This window comes from Symphalangus syndactylus, chromosome 6 (assembly GCF_028878055.3).
Source record: "Symphalangus syndactylus isolate Jambi chromosome 6, NHGRI_mSymSyn1-v2.1_pri, whole genome shotgun sequence".
Taxonomy (NCBI): domain Eukaryota; kingdom Metazoa; phylum Chordata; class Mammalia; order Primates; family Hylobatidae; genus Symphalangus; species Symphalangus syndactylus.
Window position 1 is genome coordinate 126,236,107 of NC_072428.2, and position 17,320 is coordinate 126,253,426.

Below are 17,320 nucleotides of genomic sequence, written 5' to 3' on the forward strand. Positions count from 1 at the left end.
ATTTGTACTGTACAGGTGGGTCCACTAGATGCTGTGGCTCATGGTAGATCTTCAGATGTTTGGTGGGCACCCACACAGGCACCTGATCGTCACCTGGAGAGAAACAAGCAAATCCTCTTCCCCATATAATTATCTTTCCTTTTTTCCAGCTCTTTGTATGTGACCAAATCTTTTTCTAAGGCATGCAGCATTAAGGTGAATTAAAGAATGTAATGTTTGTGCATCAGGAAAAGCTGCAGACACCAATGCATATGCCCTTTGATTAAGTTTAGTTAAAGGACCAAAAGGTCCTGTTGGAGAGAAAAGAAAGAGCATTTTTATCCTTACCTCCGTCCCCTCTATTCCTTTTATATTTGCCCTTTGAGCCATAGCTAATTTCCATAATTCAGAATGTTCTTGTCTGTCTTTGCAAATCTCTGGTAGTCTTTGCTAGTCTCTACTTTTGTACCTCTTTAGGGCACTGATCAGTACTTCTCTAGGGCACTGACCTTATATTGCTAGTCTTCATCTATCCCTATCTGTCCCTGTGGTACCTGTTAGTTCCTGCAAGTCTCTATCTCTCTATCTATCTCTATCTCTCTATCTGTGTCTCTCTATCTCTCTCTATCTATCTCTATCTCTATCTTCATCTCTATCTGTCTCTATCTCTATCTCTATCTATCGCTATCTATGTCTATCTCTATCTCTATTCATCTCCATCTCCCTCTCTCTGTCTCTATCTCTATTTATCTCTATCTCTCTATCTCTATCTCCATCTCTGTCTGTCTCCATCTCTATCTCTCTCTATCTCTATCCCTATTTATCTCTATCTCTCTCTATCTCTATTTATCTTCCTTATCTCTACTTACTTAGTTCTACTTACTTAGCTCTACTTACTTATTTAGCTCTACTTATTTACTTAACTCTACTTATTTACTTAACTCTACTTATTTACTTAACTCTACTTATTTACTTAACTCTACTTATTTACTTAGCTCTACTTACTTACTTAGCTCTACTTACTTTCCTAGAAACCTTTTTTATGACCCTGGGTAGAGCTCAGAAATCCACCCTTTAAGCTTTGGCAAGAGAAAAAAGAGGGACCCCGGACCCGGCACCAGATTGAACGGAATAGGAAGTGCTCTCCCCACCCCAAAGCAGGAAAACCAGAGTTTGGCCCTTGCAAATTTCCACTCCACATCAGCATCATCCTCAATTTCCTGGAATGAATTGTTGATCATGGCAATTAACGTATTTAGCGAAACAATGACTGTTGTAACATTATAGACTCCATAAAGAACATAACCAATGTTTTCAATGAATTTGTGGTTATAGTTGATGACCACTGATTTTACTTTAGAAAGTCCAAATATAGCCCAGAACAGTGTCTTAAAACTCTGTTGTGAAGGTTTCATTTTTTTTTACACCAAGGTAGTAGGAGTAGAGGTTGAACATTCCCATCATAAAGGCCACAAACACCACAATGAACACATTCAGCCCATATCATGCCTGTGTGCTCATTAAATCTGTTTTTCTCTAGCAGAGGCAGGTTAACCATGAAACTGAAGCTTCAAGATGACTTTACTTGCCCTATGTAAAGCAGCCTGTGATTTATTTTTTCTGGGGACTACTGCCAACCAGGCCTGTGTGTCAATCTGTAAGCATCCAACAGCAGGTCTACTGTACAAATAGTCTTTTGTCAAACACTTGATTAACCCAATATACAGCCTTTCCTGTTGGATTAGTACTACCAAAGCCTCCTGTTCTTTTCACAGTGCTGCTTCCCAGCTTTATGTCAACAACTGAGCAATTCTTTCTCCTAGGGAAGCAGACCATGGAGTGAGGAACTAATAACTAATTGAATTTCTCTGGTGTAATCAGAGTCAATTATTTCCGTATGCACAGTGACACCTTTCAAATTTAGACTAGACCTTCCAAGTAATAGACCAACTGTTCCTGAGGGTAAGAGTCCCCTAACTCCCATAGGGACCTTTTTTGGTGGCTCCCCAGGAAGTAAGGATATGGGAATTGTGCTGCAAAAGTCTACAGCAGCACTGCCTGCTGCAGCAGGGGACAATTGTTGTATGTTTGTAAGGGCACTGGCTCAGTTTGTTGAGGTGCTCTCTGAATAAACAAGCCTCAGATTCCACTGGGTCTTAGTACTACCAGTTGCTCCAGGTTTTAATGTTGTAACTACAGGAACGGTAAGTTTTGTAGCTAATTCATTTTCTCGCCCATTAAGGGGAGAGAAAGGAGGTGGCCATTCACTTAATTCAGCGGTTGGAGGCGAGGGGATAGTAAAACGTACTTTTTTCAGTTTCCCTTTTTTTTCTTTAATTTCCTCCAGTTTCTGTTCCTTGCATTCAGAATCTGAAGTTAGTTTTTTACACTCGTCCTCCTCTTCCTCATCTGAATCTGCCTCGTCATCTGTTTGAAATGGCTCAAGAGCTGCTTTTATTAGCGCCCACATTGACCAAACCGAGACTGGAATTTTTGCTCCATCTTTATATGCTTTTTAAAAAATCTCTGCTAATTCTCTCCCATTCATCCAACTCCATAGTCCCTTGTTCTGGAAACCATGGGCAAAACTGCTTTACTGCTCTAAAGAGAGATAACAAATTCTGAGTACTAACTTTCACTACCCCTCTTTGTAATAAATGCCTTAAGAAATTTAAATAAGCAGAATGTCTGCTTTCACTTTGTCCCATTGTTACCCTGGTTCTTCTGAACGCTCAGCTTTCCTGCTGAGCTTCTTTTAGACGTCTTCGGGTGTCCTTTGACGAAGCGTCCTCTGCTTTCACACGCTTTAGTGCTCCTTCACCGGGGTCTTTGCCTCCTCACGTTGGGCAGCCAGGAATGTTGGGGTGATCAGACCCAACACCAAGTCATGGGGGTGACAAAGTCCAGTGGAGTCAAAGGAATGAGAAAAAGTTTGAGAGAGAAAAGTGGGACCGGGGGGCCATCGCGATTGTGGAGGCTGTGAATGCCCTGAGCTCTGGGAGCCCACACTATTTATTGGTAATCCAACAGAGAAACAGGTGGTGAGAATGTGGAGGTCAAAAGGGCAGGTGCATGATCTACAGCTGTGATGGTTTAGCATTTATAAGGAACATGTTCTGCTGCTTGAGATAATGGAGAGCAGATTCTTTTAACCCAAGATACAATTGATCCTGGGAGAGCAAGGAGCAAGGAGCCAGCAAGTCTAGACACATTCCAGAGGACATTATGTCAGACATGCAAGCCCTGCCTCAGTATTTTTCCCAACACTCAGCTTTTTCCCCCAACAGAAGGCCATGGATCAATGGAACAATGATCTATATATGGCACAGGCTTGACATTTCTCATGTTCTTAAGGGGTGGCAATTCTCATTTACTAAGTAACTTGTAATTGTGCTCATTGGCTTTTTCTACCATTTTCTGTTGAAAATTAGGCAAATACTTCTACCTTAGGAAAGTGGTGAAACAGCTAGGTTAAATAGATTTTCTAAGTTTAAACAGTGCCTTAATGGCTTCAATATTTGGGAAATGCTCTGTTAAATAGTTGTAATTAATATAAGACTTCCCAGAGTCTTTGAGATGTTAATGTGAACATCAAAGGTGCTTTAAGAAGGGATTAGGGTGTGCAACATTTCCTAAACTTATTTGATCAAGAATTTCTTTTCTTTTTATTTAATCCTCAGGATCTCAGGTGGACCTGACCTAGTGGAGAAATACAAAGCTTTTATTTCCATTAGCCACTAACAGGTGAGAAGTCAGGACTGATATTCCTGCCTGAGTCAGCTGAGATTACACATTTAATAAACACTTATGTTTCAATGACAATATAGTTTTCAATAAAACTCTGTTCTTAATAAAACCATAATTATTCATGAGTTTGTGATTACTAACATTTACATAGTTTTTTAAAATTTAATTTAATTTAAAGTTCTGGAATACAAGTGCAGGACGCGTAGGTTAGTTACATAGGTAAATGTGTGCCGTGGTGGCTTCCTGCACCTATTAACCCATTACCTAGGTATTAAGCCCCACAAGCATTAGTTATTTACCCTGAAGCTCTCCCTCCCTCCACCCCCACAACAAGCCCCAGTGTGTGTTTTTCCTCTCTCTGTGTTTATGCATTCTCATTGTTCAGCTCCCACTTGTAAGTGAGAGCAAACAGTGTTTGGTTTTCTGTTCCTGCATTAGTTTGCTGAGGATAATGGCTTCCATTTCCATCTATGTCTTTGCAAAGGACGTGATCTAATTCTTTTTTTATGGCTGCATAGTATTCCATGGTATATATGTGCCACATTTTCTTTATCCAGTCTATCATTGATGGGCATTTGAGTTGATTCTACATAGATTTTAAAATAGATCTCATTCAGAGAAGGTTACAATGAATTGAAGAAACTCAAGACACAAAATGACCATCTTTCTGATTCACATTGATTCTGGATTATAAACTTTTGCAAAAATCTTAGACATTTGTTCCTGCTGTGATCAAGATACCTTATAAGAGCTTGATGACAGGTATAAAGGTGAGTTTAAAAGAGAAGAAGGAGAACCAGGTGTGGTGGCATGTGCCCAGCTCTTTAACTAGTCTCAGCTACTTGGGAGGCTGAGGTGGGAGGAATTCTTGAGCCCAGGAGTTCGAGGGCAACACAGCAAGACCCCATCTCTTAAAAAGAATAAAAGAGGGAGCTGAGTTATGAGTTAGAATGGAAGAACATGGCTGTGAGAATGAAGGGAGGAGTTACACAAAATGACAGATGAGAGATGATATCCCCTGCTGACAGGGTCAAGGCTGAGAATGAAGGCTGAGTTAGACAGCTGTGTTGCTGTCCATTGACACAGAAGCCTTAACTGGTGGCAGTGTCTATTCTGCTCTGCTATTGAATCTCAAAACTGAATCTACCTCTCTACTTCCACTGCCTTTGCTCAAGTTCAGTCCAGCTTTTTATCAAAACTGCCTCTTATTTTCCTAACTGGAATCCCTGCCTTACAGTTTATTTTTTTTTTATTTTTTTTTTTGAGACGGAGTCTCGCTCTGTCATCCAGGCTGGAGTGCAGTGGCGCAATCTCGGCTCACTGCAAGCTCTGCCTCCCGGGTTCACGCCATTCTCCTGCCTCAGCCTCCGGAGTAGCTGGGACTACAGGTGCTTGCCACCACGCCCGGCTAATTTTTTGTATTTTTAGTAGAGACGGGGTTTCACCGTGGTCTCGATCTCCTGACCTCGTGATCCGCCCGCCTTGGCCTCCCAAAGTTCTGGGATTACAAGCATGGGCCACCGCGCCCGGCCCACAGTTTATTTTTTATTGCAGCATTTTCTCTTCACTGATGCCATAACTACCTTCCAAAATGTAAACATAATGATGCTCTGGACATCCACACAAGCCTTTTGGAAAAGAGCCATAGTTATTGCAAAGTGGGAGGAGAAAAGGAGGGGGAAAAAGGAGTTGGCCAAGGCTCTGGTCATCAGGGCACACACTGTGGGCCAGGTGATGGGTAAAAGCAGAGCCTTCATACTGCAGCTTGCATTGTAGAGCAGGCATATGTCCCTAGTTCTATTTCTCTAGTACTCAAGATTGAAGGCAAACTGCTACTGAGAAGTTGAGCCAGTCCCTCCTGTGTTGATTTGAGCCTCATCAACTGCAGACACCCACAGTATGAGGCACAGTGCATGTTCACTTGTCTATGCTCAATCACACCATCAACTCACTTCCATTTCCTAATGTCATTTATTTCCATTAAAATTCTCTCCTTGTCTGGTGTCGCTGGGAATTGGCGCAAGGCTTTTGAATTTCCTCCTGAAAATCAAAGCTTACTGCTGTCAGATAAGATGAGAAGAGAGAACTGATGAAGAAAGAAAGAAAAAGATACAAAAAAGTACTTATACTATACTTCCTGGTGAAAATGGCAACAGGTGAGTTTCAAGCTAAAATTAAGAATAAAGAGAGGAGGCGGGCAGATCACAAGGTCAGGAGATTGAGACCATCCTGGCCAACATGGCGAAACCCCATCTATACTAAAAATTCAAATATTAGCTGGGTGTGGTGGTGTGTTCCTGTAATCCTAGCTACTCAGGAGGCTGAGGCAGGAGAATCGCTTGAACCTGGGAGGTGGAGGTTGCAGTGAGTCAAGATTGCATCACTGCACTCTAGCCTGGCAACAGAGCTAGACTCCCTCTCAACAACAACAACAGAAAACACAAAACAAAAAAAAAAAAAAGGAGAGGAATGAATAGAATCACAGGTTCAAGGAATAACATTAGGAAACCAACTTTAAAGTCGTTAGTTTATGGGTTGAAGTCTCGCTCTGCCAGTTTCTGGCTCTGCTTGTTAATATGTAAGATAGTAAAATGGGATTAATAACAGTAGGTGCCTCATACAGAGGTTGCAAGAATTAAATATTTCATATACTTAGTTAATTAGTCAGTGTTAATTGACATTTTTTTTGTCATTGATGATAGCCTGATCAACAGAAGTTAGGATTGAAGTTAGAAATGTTAGAAGTTAAAAGAAATGAAGATTAATCCTTCATCTTTTTCTACATTGATTGATTTATTGAAAAATTGTTACCATTTTTTGAGCACCTATTTGATTTTAGGGAGAATCCTTCAAAACAGAAGACACTGTTAAGAAGTGTAGAATCTGGAAGCTTAGAGAATACAGCTACTTTAAATCCTTTGTTGAAGTGAGACATAGACAATTTAAATGTCAATTGGATAATCCATCAATAGATTAAAATTTCAGAGTGTTAGAACTAAAAAAAGTACCTCATAGATCATTCACTCAAACTCTTTCATTTTCCAGATGCCCAAGCTGAGTTGCATCATTCATTCATTCATTCATTCTTCATTCATTTACAATGTTTATTGAGTGCCACCTGTTTGTCAGATATGGTTACCTGACAGATAGTTCCTGAGACACAGCAGTGAAAAGAACGGAACCGATCCATGCTCTTTTGTAGCTTACGTTCTAGTGGAGAAGGCAGACAACAAACAAATAAAATAGCAGTGGTGACATGTCCTAAGACAAAAATAAAACAAGGTGAGAGTAAAGAGGGGAAGCAGGCACATGTGTTAGTGCTTTGTGTGTATGCGTGGTGTATTAGTCTGTTCTCACACTGCTAATAAAGACATACCTGAGATTCGGTAATTTATGAAGGAAAGAGATTTAATTGACTCACAGTTCCACATGGCTAGGGAGGCCTCACAATCATGGTGGAAGGTGAAGGAGGAGCAAAGTCATGTCTTACATGGCAGCAGGCAAAGAGAGCATGTGCAGGGGAACTCCCCTTTATAAAACCATCAGATCTCATGAGACTTATTCACTGTCATGAAAACAGCATGGGAAAAATCTGCCTCCATGGTTCAATTATCTCCCACTAGGTCCTTCCCATGACACCTGAGAATTATGGGAGCTACAATTCAAGATGAGATTTGGGTGAGGACACAGAGCCAAAACATATTATGTGCATATGCTGTTTTTAAAGAATGTTCAGGGGAGGCCTCTTTGATCAGGGGATATTTAAGTAGGCACTTAAAGGATCTAAGTGCCAGATTTGCTTGTCCTGGAGCAAAGTAGCACTTTAAAGAAGATGCCTGTTCAGATGACTTGCCCAATCCTCTCCAGGATAAATTCACAAGAGAGTTCGATATGAAGTGAGACAACAGAAGGACTATATCAGAGGAAAGGTGACACGAGTTCACTTTTGGCTATAGCTCATGATGGCTCTCAGAAGGTTACAGGAACCCTTGGTTGGAAAGCTGGCAGGAAGTGAGGTAGAGTTAGGGCAGGGAGAAAAAGACTAAAATGTGTGTCTGTATGTGGGCTTTTGATGCATATGAGCATGAGTTGTTGTGAGGATATCTGAAACTACTTTATCTACTGCAGAAATATTGTCATGAAATTGAAAGGAAAATTAAAGGAAAACAGGTGTAGGTTCTAGAGTGTATTCTCACTGAGGCAGTAGCAAAACAATTTAAAAATCCCTGACAGCAGAACTGATAGATTGTTAGAAGGTTTAAGTTGGAATGCGAGAGAGGGCCCCCAGCCCTCATTCTTCATATTCTCATTGTGGGGGTTAACTATCAACAAGAGAGCAATTTCAAAGACAAGCTGAGAATGAGGGTATGTTGGCATCATGCCACCAACATGAAGGTCATGAATGTAAATGAGGTAATAAAAATATCAGTGGAATGGTGCACTGTTGACAGGGAGTGTTCCAAAAACCAAACCAAACAGAAAACATATGTGATATTTGGAAGATCAACTCTTTAGACAGAAAATTCTATTAGCAATTCTATGGGGAACAACTCTCTGTAGGTGAAATATCTTAGAAGCAACAAATTCTTTTTGTTCATGGTTGAATAAAATTAGGTAATAATGCAATAATCTCCTAATTGAGAGAATATCCTGGAGATATCAACCATACCTAGAATGACCAGGAGAGGATAAAAGACTTGATTGGGCTCGTCTAATTAAATATCTGGGTTGTTTCAAGTGGAAGAGTGAATTCACAAGACTAACCGTAACTTCAGGAAAAGTCTTAAAGAGTCCAGTGGAAACAGTTCTTAACCATAGAGTTTTAATGACAGAACCGGCCTTTAAAATTTGTTTTTGCATATTCTTTATGAATGACAAAAGCATAATACCCTATCAAAGATGCCTAAGATTTTTTAAGCATGTTCTTATCTATAAATAGATGAAAAATGGAACTTGAAAGTATTTTGAAAAAAATGGACACATGTTAATATTAGACTGTAGGTATAGGATATTTTCATATAGGTGTGCCCTTTTAAGATCTTCCTGAGAAGGCAGATACCAAGCTGAAAGTCCGTATCATTTAATTAATGAAGTGGTACTGCAATGCTTGAGAGTTCACAGGAACTGGGCTATGGATGCCTCTTGCCTAATTCAAAGCGGTAAAGCTTATATATATTAGAAATAATCTTCTGCTGCAGCCATTTCATCTTTCCCTCCCACTTTCATTCTCTTATTACTGATATGGTTTGGCTGTGTCCCCACCCAAATCTCATCTTGAGTTATAGTTCCCATAATACTCACGTGTAGTGGGAGTGACCCCTTGGGAGGTAATTGAATCATAGGATCAGTTACCTCCACGCTGCTGTTCTCATTATAGTAAGTTCTCGTGAGATCTGATGGCTTTATAAGGGGCTTTTCCCTGTTTGCTCAGCAGTTCTCCTTCCTGCCATCCTGTGATGAAGGACGTGTTTGCTTTCCCTTACACCATGATTATAAGTTTTCTGAGGCCTCTGTAGCCATGTGGAGCTGTGAGTCAATTAAACTTCTTTACTTTATAAATTACCCAGACTTGGGCAGTTCTTTATAGCAACATGAGAATGGACTAATACAATCACAATGCCAGGACTCTATCAGGGCCAGTGTGCCACTGTGATCTTTGCCCTTAAATGGAAAATGTTTATTGTCAGATGTCTCCTCTTCCCACCCTTTTGACAATTAATGCCACTGACCTCAACAATGGCCTAGGGTACAGAACATTCTTCAGAATCAATGGTTCCCTTGATTTCTTCACCTCATATTTAGCACTTGAGTTCTCTAGCATAAATCAGAAGTATGACAAATTGTGGAAATCCTATATATCATCTAGAAGAAAGGAGAAATAGTTGAAGACAAAATGTAGTCAAGTTATCAGTAGGTACTCATCAATTACTGTATATGTTGAATCTACAATAGCCACTGATTTTTAAGTGGTGTCATCATTTTATGTAGAACTAAAGGCAATGCTTCCGCATTACACCAAGACACAATGTTTCTCACATCTTATAATTTTTATTTCACATCATTAAAAGACTATTTTAGACTTAGATTTTTCTTTTATCATTTATCATCTTTGTGCGTGTATGCATCTTTGTGCATCTTCACTTTGTGCAAGTGAAATAAATTGTTTGTTATTGCAGGAAGATGTGGAATTATAATCATTCCTCCCATGAAGAATATTTGCTTCACTGTTATTAGATTTATACTGTATTACTCAGTATCCTTGCCTTTCTGCTTGTCTATCACATTTTATTTAATGCCAAGTAATAGTGCAAAATTTTAAGGAACACAATGAGACTTATCATTTGTAGCACCAGCAGTGCAAATAACTCAACTAAAGTGACAACCATATGAAGATCTATGACCAAGTTTGCACATGTGCAGCAATTGCAACTTCCTCACAACTGCTACCTGGGTGGCAGTGTTTTAAGACACCATCAGTTAGAGAATGTATTTCAATTTCAGAAATATTTAAGATGTGGAGAAAATGGACATCCAGTTTTTAACAAAATATGGTAATTACAGAAATATAAGGTAACAAGGACCTGTAATACTTTCTAATGCTGTGGGACAATAGGGAAGAAATGTTGGTCAGAGAATAGTTGACTTTGACTTTAATCTCCTGATGAATATATGCCTAATTTCAAATGAACCCCGTCACAAAAGAGATGCTCAGTACCAGCCTCTTTAGGTAATGAATGAGAAGCTGAGGTTGACTTTTCTTCTCTGATGGAGAAGATAAGTTTTCTTTAAAAAATCATAGCTCATTTATAATAATGTAAATTAATTTTGACAAAAGAAAGATCACCAATGACCTCACAATCCTAATATGATTACTTTTATTTTTTTACATTCATCTTAGTGTTCATCTATATAAATTTTTAGTGTTTGTAGTTGTAATCATAATGAATATAACGTTTTTATACATTTACACTGAATATTATATCATAACAGTATAATTATAATTTTATGGCTGTGTGATATTCCATTGAATTATACACAGTAATTTAAAGATTCATTTTTATTATACATGTAGATTACTTCTGATGCTTTGCTATTTTAGTTAAAGCTGTAAATAACATTATCGTGCATTTAGTTTTCCCTTCTGTTAAATTATATTCCTAGGAAACATTCCCAGGAGTGGAATTTTTGAGTGACAGGGAATGATACATTTTTATGGCTCTTGGTATAAATTGCCATAAAAACAGGTTCTAATAAAATTCAGTGGCAATTTCTCCTTAAAGATTCTGAAGGACAGGGGACTATTAGCCACTTTATAATACTGCTTCATTTTCTAGAATGCATATGTCATTGGAGGCATGGCTTAAGAAGAGAGGAAAAAACAAATTGCTGTCGCTTGGTTACTACAGTGCTCCCCAAGTTTCGCACAGCCTGGGTGCTGCAGTTCAGCTCTTTGCTCTGCTTTCTAGCTTTCTCAGCAATTTTGCAACTGAACATAAGGCTCTAAGGGGCTCTGAGTTAAGGGAAATCAGGCATTACTAGGTAGAACATGGAGCAAAATTCTTTCTAAGTTTTTCAGAACTGAATAGAAAAAGGTAAGATTCGGTTAAGAAGGGTGGATTGGTTACAATATAATTTGCAGACTCGCTCTATGGAATTACTCCCATTTACAGGGTCAAAATGATGATGCCTATTTTGCTAGATTCAAGATAACTTATATAGTCACAGTCTTTGAAAAACAACATCTATGACCACCGAATATAACTATGGCTGAAAGTTAAGGGCCTGAGAAGGCTATATATGAATTTAGGACAGAAGTATATGCCTCTTAGGAGTGTATGCCATTTTAGAATTAAAAAAAAAAATCTTTTAGGTCATGTCCAGGTTTCTACCATATCCTTCTTATAGCACAAAGAATGTCAGTAACTGAGATAACAGAGATATTTATTTGTCTCCCATGATACTGAAGGAAAAATTTAAGCAGGCATTACAATTCACACGATTCTTATACAGGCTGTGTTCTTCATATAGGAGGGTTACTTTGTTGACCTATCTGTTAACCTATCCTAAGTAGAGCCCTTCTTTGTTTTCCATTAAAAAGTTTAGTTTTATCCTTGTTATCTCTGTCCTCACAGTTACAAAGGACTTAAGCATCTTTTTGAGAAAAGGCATGCGTAAGTAACTTTTTAAGAAAAGGGCCAGGGATGCCATCTGTGGCTATGGGAAAGCAAAACAAAACAAAATTATCCCAGAGAATGTCACAATGGTTATCAGAACACACAAACTGCTGTTTGCAACCCTGTGTTAGGATCACCATGATACTAAATCTCAAAGAAAGTCTCTATACACATATGATATTATGATACCAAAGAGCTCAAATACGAAGTTTGAGTTCAGATTTTCGATCATTTTGTTTTTGTAGAATTTATTATAGAAATTTGTAAATTAGTAAGTTATTTCTAGTATTTTGAGTAAACATTTGGTGCTGTCTGTGCTGTTAACCATGGAAACACATTTGTGTTTTAGTAATCAGGACTCGTTCAGGTGCAAGTGACAGAAACACAACACAAACAAATGAAAAGGACACTTGGTGGTTCATCTTATAGGGCAGTCTGGATAGTTTTGGGCACAGCTTGATCCAGGGGCTTGAAAAATGTGATCATATTTCTATTTTAATCTCCATTTCATGGTTCTATACTTTTTGTCTTTTTCATGCAGTTTCTAGCCATTTGTTAGGAGAGATGGGCCCTGGTAGCCCAAAGCATGCACTTACTGTTTGTGAACCCACCAAAAGAGAGAGTTTCCGACTCTGTCAGCACCAAATCTCAAGATAGACTTTAATTGACCATGTTGGTGTTAGATGCCCATCCCTGAAAAAATTAGTTAAGAAAATGATATCCTCTCATTGGTGAAACCTGAATAATCCTTCACCCCTTTGGCAGGTGGGGCCAGGCATCAAGATTGATTGTGGATTTTTTTTTTTTTTTTTTTTTTTGAGACGGAGTCTCGCTCTGTCACCCAGGCTGGAGTGAAGTGGCTCAATCTCGGCTCACTGCAAGCTCTGCCTCCCGGGTTCACGCTTCTCCTACCTCAGCCTCTCCGAGTAGCTGGGACTACAGGCGCCCGCCACCACGCCCGGCTAATTTTTTGCATTTTTAGTAGAGACGGGGTTTCACCGTGGTCTCGATCTCCTGACCTCGTGATCCGCCTGCGTCGGCCTCCCAAAGTGCTGGGATTACAAGCGTGAGCCAACGTGCCCGGCCTGATTGTGGATTTTAAGAGGGTGGTGCTACAGGAGAGAAAGGTGCTCCTACTAGAAGAGGAGGAAGAGATTCTGAGCAAACCCAACAAGTAGACATGACAGTGGCAGTTCTTCTTTTTTTTTTCTTTTTTGAGACAGAGTCTCGCTCTGTGGCCCAGGCTGGGGTGCAGTGGCACAATCTCGGCTCACTGCAAGCTCTGCCTCCCGAGTTCACGCCATTCTCCTGCCTCAGCTTCCCGAGTAGCTGGAACTACAGGCGCCCACCACCGCGCCCAGCTAATTTTTTGTATTTTTAATAGAGACGGGGTTCCACCGTGTTAGACAGGATGGTCTCCATCTCCTGACCTTGTGATCCGCCCGCCTTGGCCTCCCAAAGTGCTGGGATTACAGGCGTGAGCCACCGCGCCCGGCCGACAGTGGCAGTTCTAAATGCCTACAAGATCCACTAAACATTGGTTACATTCAGGAAGATCTTTCCCAGTATTTTTCCTTTTCTTTTGTTTTTGCTTTCCATAATCTTCTATGTAATCTGACATTTAAGTGCATATGTTTAGAAGACTGCATCAACTGTGTACTGTTTCTTGTGCATAAATAGATATGAGCTTTAAATTAAAGGAGATAAAATCTATTATCTCTTTCTAGTATTTGGAATTATTTCCTAGTTTTTCTAATAGCCTTGATTATTGGGCTTTGATGTAATGGGATTCACATCTTTACAAAACTTCTTTCTATAACTTTGTGGTTGATATTCAATGGTCTCAACACCTGAAAGAATAATGGTTTTCTTTTCTTGAAATAATAATGTTTTTCTTTTCTCAACTTCTGCTCTGTATACCAACATAATTAACAGACAGATATACCAAGTGCTCCAGCTTAAAGGGTTTTCTCTTGAGGAAGATTTAGATGCTATATGAACCCTTTAATGTACTTATGCTTAAATGTGGATGCATTAGACCAAGTGACTCATCTCTAAATTTCCCCTAAGGAGTCATGATCTTGTAGCCTTCTGAGTAGCAAGTTTTCCCATTAGAATGAACTTCTCTGTTCTTTCAGTAGTATGTTTTATATTTCCTTACTAAATCTTGATTATAGGACTTCTTAGCCATGTGTAAGCAACTGTAAGTTTCTTTATTCTGGCAACTGGCTAATGATATGTAGAAAGAAGTCCACCCTCTGAAGTTAGTGACTTCTAAATACTCGGCATACAGAGTCCCTCCAGACTTACTCTAGTTTTCCTGTGATCATGCTGAGGATTTGGACTAAAGCATCATTATTCTATAACCCAAAGAAAACATTTGATATGTCTTGGAAATTACTGTCTAATCTGTGGATATACGGGAAACACTCCAGTTTTTCTACATATGTTACCTAAAGAATCCTCCTTCCTTCCTTTCTTCTTTCTTTCTTTCTTTCTTTCTTTCTTTCTTTCTTTCTTTCTTTCTTTCTTTTTTCTTTCTTTCTTCCTTCCTTTCTTTCTTTCTCTTTCTTTCTTCTTTCTTTTTCTTTCTTTCTTTCTTTCATTTATTTCTTTCCTTTCTTTTCCTTCTTTCTTTCTCTTTTTCTTTCTTCTATCTTTCTCTCTTTCTTTTTCTTTCATTCTTGCTTGCTTTCTCACTTTTTCTTTCTTTTTCTCTTATTTTCTATTTTTCTCTTCTTTCTCTCTTTTCTCTTCTTCTTTCTATACTCTTTCTTCCTTTCTCTTTTTCTCTTCTCTTTCTTTCTTCTCTCTCTTTTTCTCTTCTTCTTTCTATACTCTTTATTCCCTTCCCTCCCTCCCTCCCTTCCTCCCTTCCTCCCTTCCTTCCTTCCTTCCCCTTCCTCCTTTCTTTCACTGAATTAATGAGCAACCCACAAACTGAACTGGTTTAAATGTAAATGGGTTCAAAATGAGAACTAATCAATGTCTGAAAAAATAGCTTTACATTTCATTGCCGAAGATAAATAATGCTTCATGTCAGAGTAGGAGACTTTCCACAGTTCATAAAGCAGTGATATTTATGTAAAATTTATTTTTAAAACAAACTAATTTTAAAAATGTAGATTTTCAGACACATCTTAAAGGGGCTGGCTGTAGAAAAAAATAATTTGCCAATGTTTTCCATTAAGATTAAAGTCTCAGGAGAGGGATGGACTAAAAAAAGATTTCTTTTTAATTTGGAGGATGTTTCTTTTTTTCAAAAACATAATGAATCAGCCAATCCCAAATTCTGTCTGAACTGGAATGAAAAGGACAAAAGAGGATAAAATGGAGGCTGACTCGTCTCTTGCTTAACTCTTTCACAACTGCTCCTTTCCAGGGAGCAACTTGTTTTTCCTGGGTCTTTGAGTCTACTTGGTGGGCCGGGCTGAGAGCTCGTTGATGAGACACTTCATGTCTGCCATCTACTTATTCCTCAGAGGGGTTGTGCACATGTGGTTTTGTTTATCCTCTCAATTATCACTCACGGCTCAGTTATTTCCACTCTGGATCATGCCTTAGACACACACACACACACACACACACTCTCTCACTTTAAACCTATTTCTTAGTTTTTTCAAAGGTATCTCTCAGCTTTTTACTCTACCACCACCTTATTCTTATTGCATTTATGAGCTAGTGAATGAGAGTTATCATGGAAGAGAAAGGTGAAAATAGTTTTGGCTGTATACACACATCAAGAACAAAGTGAATCGTAAGTTCTGAAATGAAATAAGACATGAAAAAATAGTATCATCTCCTAAGACTTTCTATTTATTTCTAGATATTCTCAATCTAATGTTATTTGCCCTTGTATTAAACCTAGTTTTCATCAAGCAACATTTGAGATAAGTAAAAACAGTCTTGTATCAATTGCATTTTTAAAATCTCTGCATTATAAAAGTTTGTTTTATTTGTATGTATTTGGTTCATTCAAAGTATAACAAGGGGGTAAAGCAGATTTGCAGAGGAAAATTAGCAAAAGAATAACCAACAGCTGATTTATAAAAGCAGGCTTATTTTAATTAAAAAGTATGTAAGGTAAGTCACTTAAGTTGTGTTTACTTAATAAATTATTTTCAGTCTCTATTATGATTGTTTAATAATTACATGTCATATATTTTTAATGAACAAACATGAAATGCTGATTATGTTTCTTATTATTTGGATAAGTAGAATATTAAAAATTAAAGCCTTTCTTGCAGCAGCCACTTTAAGTAAAAAGCTCTGACTGATGCCTGTGAAATTACTCAGATTAAGATTCAGCTCACATAAGAAGATGCCACAGGTAGCACGTTCTTTCTTCTGCTTTTCCTTTTTTGAGGTAAGTAACAAGATGGAAAAAAAAGTGAATGCTGATGAAAAGCTCAACTTCTTCCTGAAATTATTGTTCATTCACCATGTTCAGTTATGTATTAGAAATATGCTGGGTGCAGTGGCTCACAACTGTAATCCCAGCACTTTGGGAGGCTGAGGTGGGAGGATTACCTGAGGTCAGGAGTTCACAACCAGCCTGGCCAACATGGCGAAACCCCATCTGTAATAAAAATACAAAAATTAGCCGGGTATGGTGGCACGTGCCTGTAATCCCAGCTACTGAGGAGGCTGAAGTAGGAGAATGGCTTGAACCTGGGAGGCAGAGATTGCACTGAGCCAAGATCACACCACTGCACTCCAGCCTGGGTGACAGCGTGAGATTCCATCTCAACAACAACAAATAACAAAAGAAATAAATTGTATTGGTGCTGGCGGTAGTGTTGAACTAGACAGGGACAGTCCCAGCCCTCAGAAGCTCACAGTTTATAAGGGAAAGTAGGTCTGGAGTAAGTGATGGTGAGTGTTGTAAAGGTATTATCAGGAGAGTCACTAATATGGGATATATAACTCAGCTGCGAGTGGGAAAGAGCTCAAGGGAAGTTGAATAAATGCTAGTTAGGTTCAGCAAGGGGTAGACAGAACATTCCTAGGGAAGGTTATAGGGGCCTCGGGCAGGCAGGAGAATTTGAGGGTAGAATAGTTTAATATGACTGGAGTATGGAGACTTGGGGGTGGGTGGAGGGCTGGTGGCAAGCATTTAAGTCAGTAAGGTAAGCAAGCTGGCTTTCAAGGTCACATCAAGAATTTTCAGCTGTGACTTCTAACCCAAAGGGAAGCAATTGAAAGGTTCTTCAGCATCAGGGAACTTTGAATAAGAGACAAGGAAAACCACCTCTTTCAAATACCTCTCTAAAGCAGCATACAACAGGAATTCGTTTTGAAAGGTGAGCGGTCACAAAGTCTTTAATAAGTAGTAATGTAAATTATCTTCTGAGATAGGACTCCTTACTCATTAAATTTACACCACAGGTCACTTTACAATTGGTCTCTAAGAACATGAA

General features: G+C 38.9%; 1 long non-coding RNA gene across 1 annotated transcript in view; it reads left to right on the forward strand.

Moving 5' to 3' along the window:
• The window catches only part of LOC134737051 (uncharacterized), a 345,347-nt gene that overhangs the window by 164,070 nt on the left and 163,957 nt on the right, over window positions 1-17,320 (forward strand). The gene's annotated exons all lie outside the window — the stretch shown is intronic.